Raw genomic sequence first — 7,359 nt, forward strand, 5'->3', positions numbered from 1 at the left:
AATAATTTTTTCCAATATTATTGCTTGCAAAACAGACTAGTTCATTATACAACGACACTTTTCTTTGAGTTAACATTTTGTCAAAGTCATTGATGTAATCCTTCGTACTCCAATCTTATGAATTTCACTTGGTTGAAGTCATTGGATTATGATATTTAAGTTTGATAGACTTATTTCAGGAATAATTTCAGCGATTTGAATTGTTCATTTTTTTAGACTTATTTAATAAAATATTCATGTAAAAAATTAAAATAATTAAAGATCGATCACTATATATTTGAATAACATTTGTATTAATTTGGATTTTATTAACATATGCCTACACATGTTAAATAGGTTTCAAAAAGAGAGACTCTCCTTCGTATCACTATCTTTCATACTTTATCATACTATATTTTACGGGCGCTATTTTGAGTTCACAATAATAATTCAAACCGTTCATCTTATAAATCTCATAATAATGTATAAAAAAATTTCATCAAATATCATTAGACATGTGAATAAATTATATTTTATTTTTTTAAATAAATAATAACTATGAGTTTAAACTTAAACTACCGATTTTATAAAATAAAATATAATTTGTTTATTTATTTATCGATATCCGATAAAACTTATTTTTTACACGTCTTTTACTATGAGATTTATAAGGTGAATGGTTTGAATTATTACTATAGGCTTAAAATAAAACCCAAAAAATAAAGTATGGTGAAGTAGGGTTGAGTAAAGAAATTGAAAAATTAGAAAATTGAATTGGTCCAGACTAATCCGATAGGTTTTGTTTGATTTTTTAAATTTAGTGATATGATTTAGGTTTGAAAATTTGAGAAACCAGTATCAGTGGATTGATTCCGAATTTAAACCAAATCGAACCGTATAATTTAAACTATATATCTATGATACATCCTGATATATATAATCTTAAACCTCATACATACATACATACATACATATATATATATATATATAACTAAACCCTAATTCATATCGTTACAATCACTCTATGTGCCGCTACAATGGAAGAGGTGATCTCTCTCACGGTAAGCTCTCTTTATCTCTCTTTGTTGAGCAATATGTTTGCTTAATATTATTTTTTAGAAAACACTATGGTGTATAATGTATATCGTATATAATTTTACATAAAATTGCGTAAATTTTTACAAATATATATAAGTGATGATATAAAAATGCATAAGTTTAATACAAATTTATATAAGTTCATAAAAAGTTATGTGATTACGCAAATTTGTGTTAAACTTATGCATTTTTGTGAGACCACTTATGTAAATTCATGAAAATGTATGCAATCTTGTGTAGGTTACATATGGTGTATAATGCACACCCAAAAATTTTCCTTAACTAATGAACAAAAAAGACAAAAAGAAAAGGAGGAACGAAATAAGGTACCAGAAAGCAACTTCCCCACAATAGCTATCTCACTGTAAAAGCATATTCCTCTATGCCATAAAATATTTTCTGGTACCAAATATATAGCAAAACTGGCCCGCGTGTAAGGACGAAGATTCCCCATTCAAAATAATTCAAACGCATTTATTTTCCCGCCTTTGCTTTATGTCTATCATTCTGCAAAAATATTTTCTTTACAGCCACGCAAACCACCAGAAGAGCGACACGTGTATAGCACTATCTGCAAAGGAATTAAAAGTACTCACACCACTCACGCCTGGGCCCAGGTGTAACTTCCTTTTTACTACATCCATACACGTGTCCATAAGTACAGCAATGGACGGCTCAGATCAGCGGGAGGGGAGGCGCTGGTAATATTAATACAACGTCCCCCCAGTCACACCACTCACACCATTCACACCAGGTTTTTTAACTAGTAGGGAGGCCTTGTACGGCTGGTGTGAGTTCACTGTTTACCACTACAAAATGCCTCGCCAAGCCTCTTTCCGTTTTTATGCCAAGAATGTTTTCCTCACTTACCCACAATGCCCATGCCCAAAAGAACAACTCCTAGAACTCCTACAATCTCTCCTCCAACTAGCCTGTCAGCCATACTACATACTTGTCGCAAGGGAGCTCCATAAAGATGGAAACTCTCACCTTCATGCCATGGTTCAATGCACGAAGAAGATCCAAACCTCAAACCTGAGATTTTTCGATCTCACTGGAACCAACGGGAGGATCTACCATCCAAATATAGAAAAACTCCACTCCCCAACAGCAAGTAGACAGTATATACAGAAAGAGGGCGAGTTCGTCGAATGGGGAGAATTTTCAGCTAAGGGGAAAAGTCCTTCGAAAAACAGAGACGAACTCTGGAGGGGAATACTTGGCGAAGCAGAAACGGAGGAACAATTCTTTGCTCTGTGTAAAGAAAGATGTCCCTCCGATTACGTCACAAAATACCTCCAATTAAAAACATTTTCGATGGATCATTACAAAAGAGAGAGGCCTCCATATACTAGCCCCTTTAATTCATTTCCTTTCTTAAATGAAGAACTAAAAATATGGGCAGAAAATAATATTTTGTTTGTAAGTCGAAATTTCGTTCAGTACGAGTTATGTCAAAATTGTTGTCTCTCCGTTTGGAGGGAAGACGACTTCCTTAGATTAGGGATACACAAAAACAATATCAATAATTTGTATACTGACGAAGAACTCTCCTCATCCTCTGATAACAGGAACCAAAGCAGAGGCCCATCCGCCCAATCTCCCTCTACCTCGAAAGACCCTCAAGAACAGGTAAAACCGCCTGGGCCAGAAGCCTCGGACGACACAATTACTTCTCCGGCAGAATAAGCTTCAAGGACTACGACCAAGACGCCGTCTACAACGTCATAGACGACATCAAATACTCGACGGTCCCTACCGAATTAATGAAGAATTTAGTAGGCTGCCAGAGAGATTTCCATGTATTTGTTAAGTTCCAACCAGATCTCACTATTAGAGGAGGAATTCCTTGTATTTTATTAACAAATAGGGATAGTAGTTGGTTAGATGCAATGTCCCAAAAAATGAGAGAATGGTTTGATGTTAATGTAACCACTGTCATTACTAATGAAAAATTTTATTAATTTTATTTATGAAACCACTCAAAATTTTATTTACTTACTACATTTCCCTTATCATCAACTATTACATCTTGAGTCATATCACTATTTTTTACACTGATGATTACACTTCGTAAAACATTAGAAAATTCTGCTGCATCCATAACAACTGATCCTCTACGATCAACTTCCTCTTTGCTAACACCAACCTCTGAAATCGACGGACCAGGATCAACATCACTAGTATCATCACCACCTCTACGTACATCAATCTCTGACAAACTCAGACGACCTCTGCGTTCATGAATAACTGAACCACTTTTCCCAAAACCTCCTAACAACAAATCTCTTTGCCTCGCCAGTAAACCAACAGACTTAGTCCGTGTCAGAATTGGAATGGCCTTCGTTGGAGGGAAATTCCAAACATCAACATTATCATTAGTATATTTTTTAGATAACACAACAATAGAGGGGGCCCTCATTTGCGAATCTTCTGGCATGTCACTCGTAGAATACTTCAGATACCCCTTCATTTTACAATACGTAACTGTAGACATCCCATTTTTGACCGACCTTAAGACTCAGACATCACCAGTTGAGTGCTCGGTGATGTTGCATATTGTGCTCGTTCTGAGGTTGCGGAGTCTCGGCTGCGAGCCTTGCCTCCGGACTTTGGAGCTCTTTCGTGCTTTGTCTCGGTTTGTGAACCAGGTCCTGTTTTCTCTGTTTTCTCTCCCCAAAGGGAGGGAGAGGTCTCGTAGATCATCTCTCAGTGGCCGTAGGCTACGTTTCGTGGTTGTAGGCCATTTTTCCCGTTTGGAGCCCAGTTTTCGGTTTTCAGAGCCGTCGGTCGTGTGCCTCAGTTCGGGACCACTTAACTACCTCCGTTTGCTCCAATTTTTGGTACGCACCTTGCTTCCTCCCTTTTGAGGGACACTGTGGCTTGGGAGACCACCTTCGTGGTCATACGCCACTTCCGGTGCCTAACAGCCTATTTTCGGGGCCCCAGACCGCGCGTTTTGGCCCTCGAACCCTCGTTTTGCATCGGTTAGGGTTCATTTTTGGCAGGGACCTTATTTTCATGGTTAGGAAGATGGTAGGATGGTGGGAGGCCACCTTTTCCCCTAAAAAACCAGTTTTCTCATTTTCTCTCTCCAAAAGCCGATTTTTCTGACAGAAAGCTGGTTTTTCTCACTTTTGAACCACAATTTTTGGATTTTCATACCACCACTATGTTCTACTCATCTGGGAGGCCACCTTTCTGGGTAGGCCGACCAGCAATTTTGCTTGACCCTTTTGACCCCTTGTCGGCCAACCAGGGGGAGTGACCGGCCGGCCACCTTAGCTGGTTGGCCAGCTTTCTGCTTTTTGTTCTTCTCAAGTGCAACACAGCTGTGCCAGCTGTGAAACACTTGACCCATTGTCTAAGGGTTTTGTCCTTGTTTTGGTCCTTAAAAGGGGGTTTTGACCCCTTTGCTTGGTTGGTAGGAGGAGTTTGACCCTTTTGGTCAAGCTTCTTGAGGAAGCTTGACCCCTTTGGTCAAGCTTCTTTTAGAAGCTCTGAACCTCTCTCTTGGCTTCTCCAAGAAGCCTTACTTCTCTCCCTCTATATAACCAACCCTCCATCTCATTTTGCAAGGGTTAGACATTTTGGTTAAGGCATACACACTCCATCCTCCATGGCCTTCTTCTCCAAGCTCCAAACTCTAATATTCTTGGCCATTTTTCCCTACACCTCTTAGCCTACCACCTCCCTCATTCATTCCAGCACCTTGGAGGTCATTTATAGAGGTTGAAAGCTCACCAACTTGGTCCAAAAGCTGCTGGAGGTCGGCTCTACAACGGTAAGCCTTCATTTCCCCTTTTCTAGCCTTATTTTGCTTCATTACTTAGCCCCATTTGCAAGCATTTATGGGCCTTGACATAAACCGTAAAGTGTCTTATTTTGATCTCCTCTTAAACTTTGTTTAAGGGCACTTTGCTGTTTGAGGTCATCTACTTCCCCTTACCATCTATCTCTCTTTTAGGGCTTTTTTTGCATCATATTTTAGCCTCACTTGTGAACATTTTTGAGATTTGTCATAAATTGAAAAAGATCTTGTTTTGAGCTCCTCTTCATGTTTGATTAAGGATACTTTTCTGTTTGAGGTCTCTTACATTCTTGTATACTTTATCTCTCTTTTAGGGCTTATTTTGCATGATATATTATCCTTATTTGTGAGCATTTTTGGACCTCGACCTAAACTAAAGAAATTTTTGTTTTGACCTCCTCTTTAGGTTTGATTAGGTCACTTTTTTGTTTGGATTCATATTCTTCCTTGCATGCTTCATTTCCTCATGCTTTGAGCCATGCATTTGAGCATTTGCATTGGTCTTGTTTTGGCATCTTGGCCACTGAAATCCAGTGGATTTTCACTGGCCTTGATGTATCTTTGAGCCCTGAAATCATAGAGGAGTGACCCTCTCACCCCTCATTCTCTTTACTAGCATGGTTGGCCTTTCAAAGGGACCCTATTTTGCATGTATTGAAGTCATGTTTCAGGCCTCATTTTAAGGGTTTTAAGGTCTGCCTAAGCTCTGTCAAGGCCCATTTTGCCATATTTTATGTCTATGATGAATGTATAGAGCAATCACATTCAAGACCTTTCAAAGGGGCCTTTCTTTGCATGTTTCCAAGACTGATTTCAGGGCCTATTTGGTGGGTTTTAAGGCTGTCATAACTCATTTCCAGAGGTGGTTTTGCTATGTTACATGTCTATCTTGTATGTGCTTAATAACCCCTTGTATGGCCCTCTAAAAGAGTTCATCATTTTTACGTGCATTGGTTGCATTTCAGTGGTTATTTGTGCATATTTTGACATGTTTTATTCACTGTTTTTGGCTGGTTTGATGAGTTCTCATACGCTTCATATACATGCCATGTAAACCATGCTTGCTAGCCGAATTTGCATGCTATTTTTGTCCATCATGTTAGCACTTTTTGGCCATGATTTAAACTAGAAATGTGCATGTTTTGGGACTGCCTTGGCTCTGTCTTTGTACTTCATGGCCAAATAATGCTTGCTTTGCATAGTTATAATTCAATGCATGTGCGTTGCTTTGAGTTTTGGGGCTTATTTCATGCATCGGGTGCCATATTTCCATGTTTCGGGACTATTTAGCATCATGTTTCAGTGCTGGAAATTACATGTTTGTATGCCATCTTTCATCCCTTGCCATGCTTTGGTAGAGTGGTATTTTATGCCTTAGGTTCGGTCCTCGGTATGCGTGGACGTGTGCACGCATTTCGGTTCTCTCATTTCCATCACTTGGCCACTGATGTGAGTGTGGCTGAGGTCCACTCATGTTGGGGTAAGTCCATCGTGCATTGTGTATGCCATTTCGGTCCACAGCATTGTGTATGCTAGGTTGTATCTTAGAGCATTGTGTATGCCATGTTACGTCGCGCATTGTGTATGCCATTTCATAGCATTGCGTATGCTAGGTTGTATGTTAGTCACATTGTGCATGCCATCTCATTTGCATCGTGTTTGGGATAGGAGTTAGCCCAAGCACGGGAAACGACTGACGTTTCGTACTCCAAGTGACGGAACGTGTCTTAATTCCCGGTCGCCGACACTCCGGATTACCCATGATGGAGTTTAGGTCTTGTTGTGTTTTTATGTGCATTCATTTCACATTGAGTCATGCAATTCGACTCCTCGGCCATCATGCATCGAGATGCGTGATTGGTGGCACGAGGACTCCCTAAAGAGTAGTCATGCATACATATGTGAAAATACTTTGCCATGCCCCTTTGTTGCTCTCTGTTGCAGGAAATCAGAAATCAGTAGCCTTCTGGAGCGTTGCGCAATATTTCAAGAACGATTGCAAACAGAGGCAAACTGGGGCATCGTAGTGGATTTTTGCGCAAGGCAACTCAAGCATGCATCATTCATCATTCGGAACAAAGCTGAGGCGGTCCATGGATTTGCGTGCTAATTTACCTGCTTTCCTAGATTAATTTGTTAATTAATTAGGATTTTGTATTTATTCGGACTGTATTATTTATTCGGACTGTATATTATTTATTCGGACCCTCCGAGCGAGGGCACAATTGTAATAAGTGTGCGTGCGTGTGATGTATGTCTCAATTAACATACAACATGATAGCATGTTTGCATTCATTTATCTGTCTTACATACACCGGGCTCGGCGCATCATACTAACTGCATTTATGTTTCAATTCCGAGTTGAATACTTGTTAGTTGCAGCATTTCACATGCCATCTTTAGAATAGCCGAGCCTATCTTAGTTGCATTTTGCATGTGTTGCATTAGGCATTTTTGTATAGTTAGGATCA

The sequence above is a fragment of the Camellia sinensis genome, chromosome 3 (assembly GCF_055761805.1).
Source record: "Camellia sinensis isolate YWXY chromosome 3, ASM5576180v1, whole genome shotgun sequence".
NCBI classification, from domain to species: Eukaryota; Viridiplantae; Streptophyta; class Magnoliopsida; order Ericales; family Theaceae; genus Camellia; species Camellia sinensis.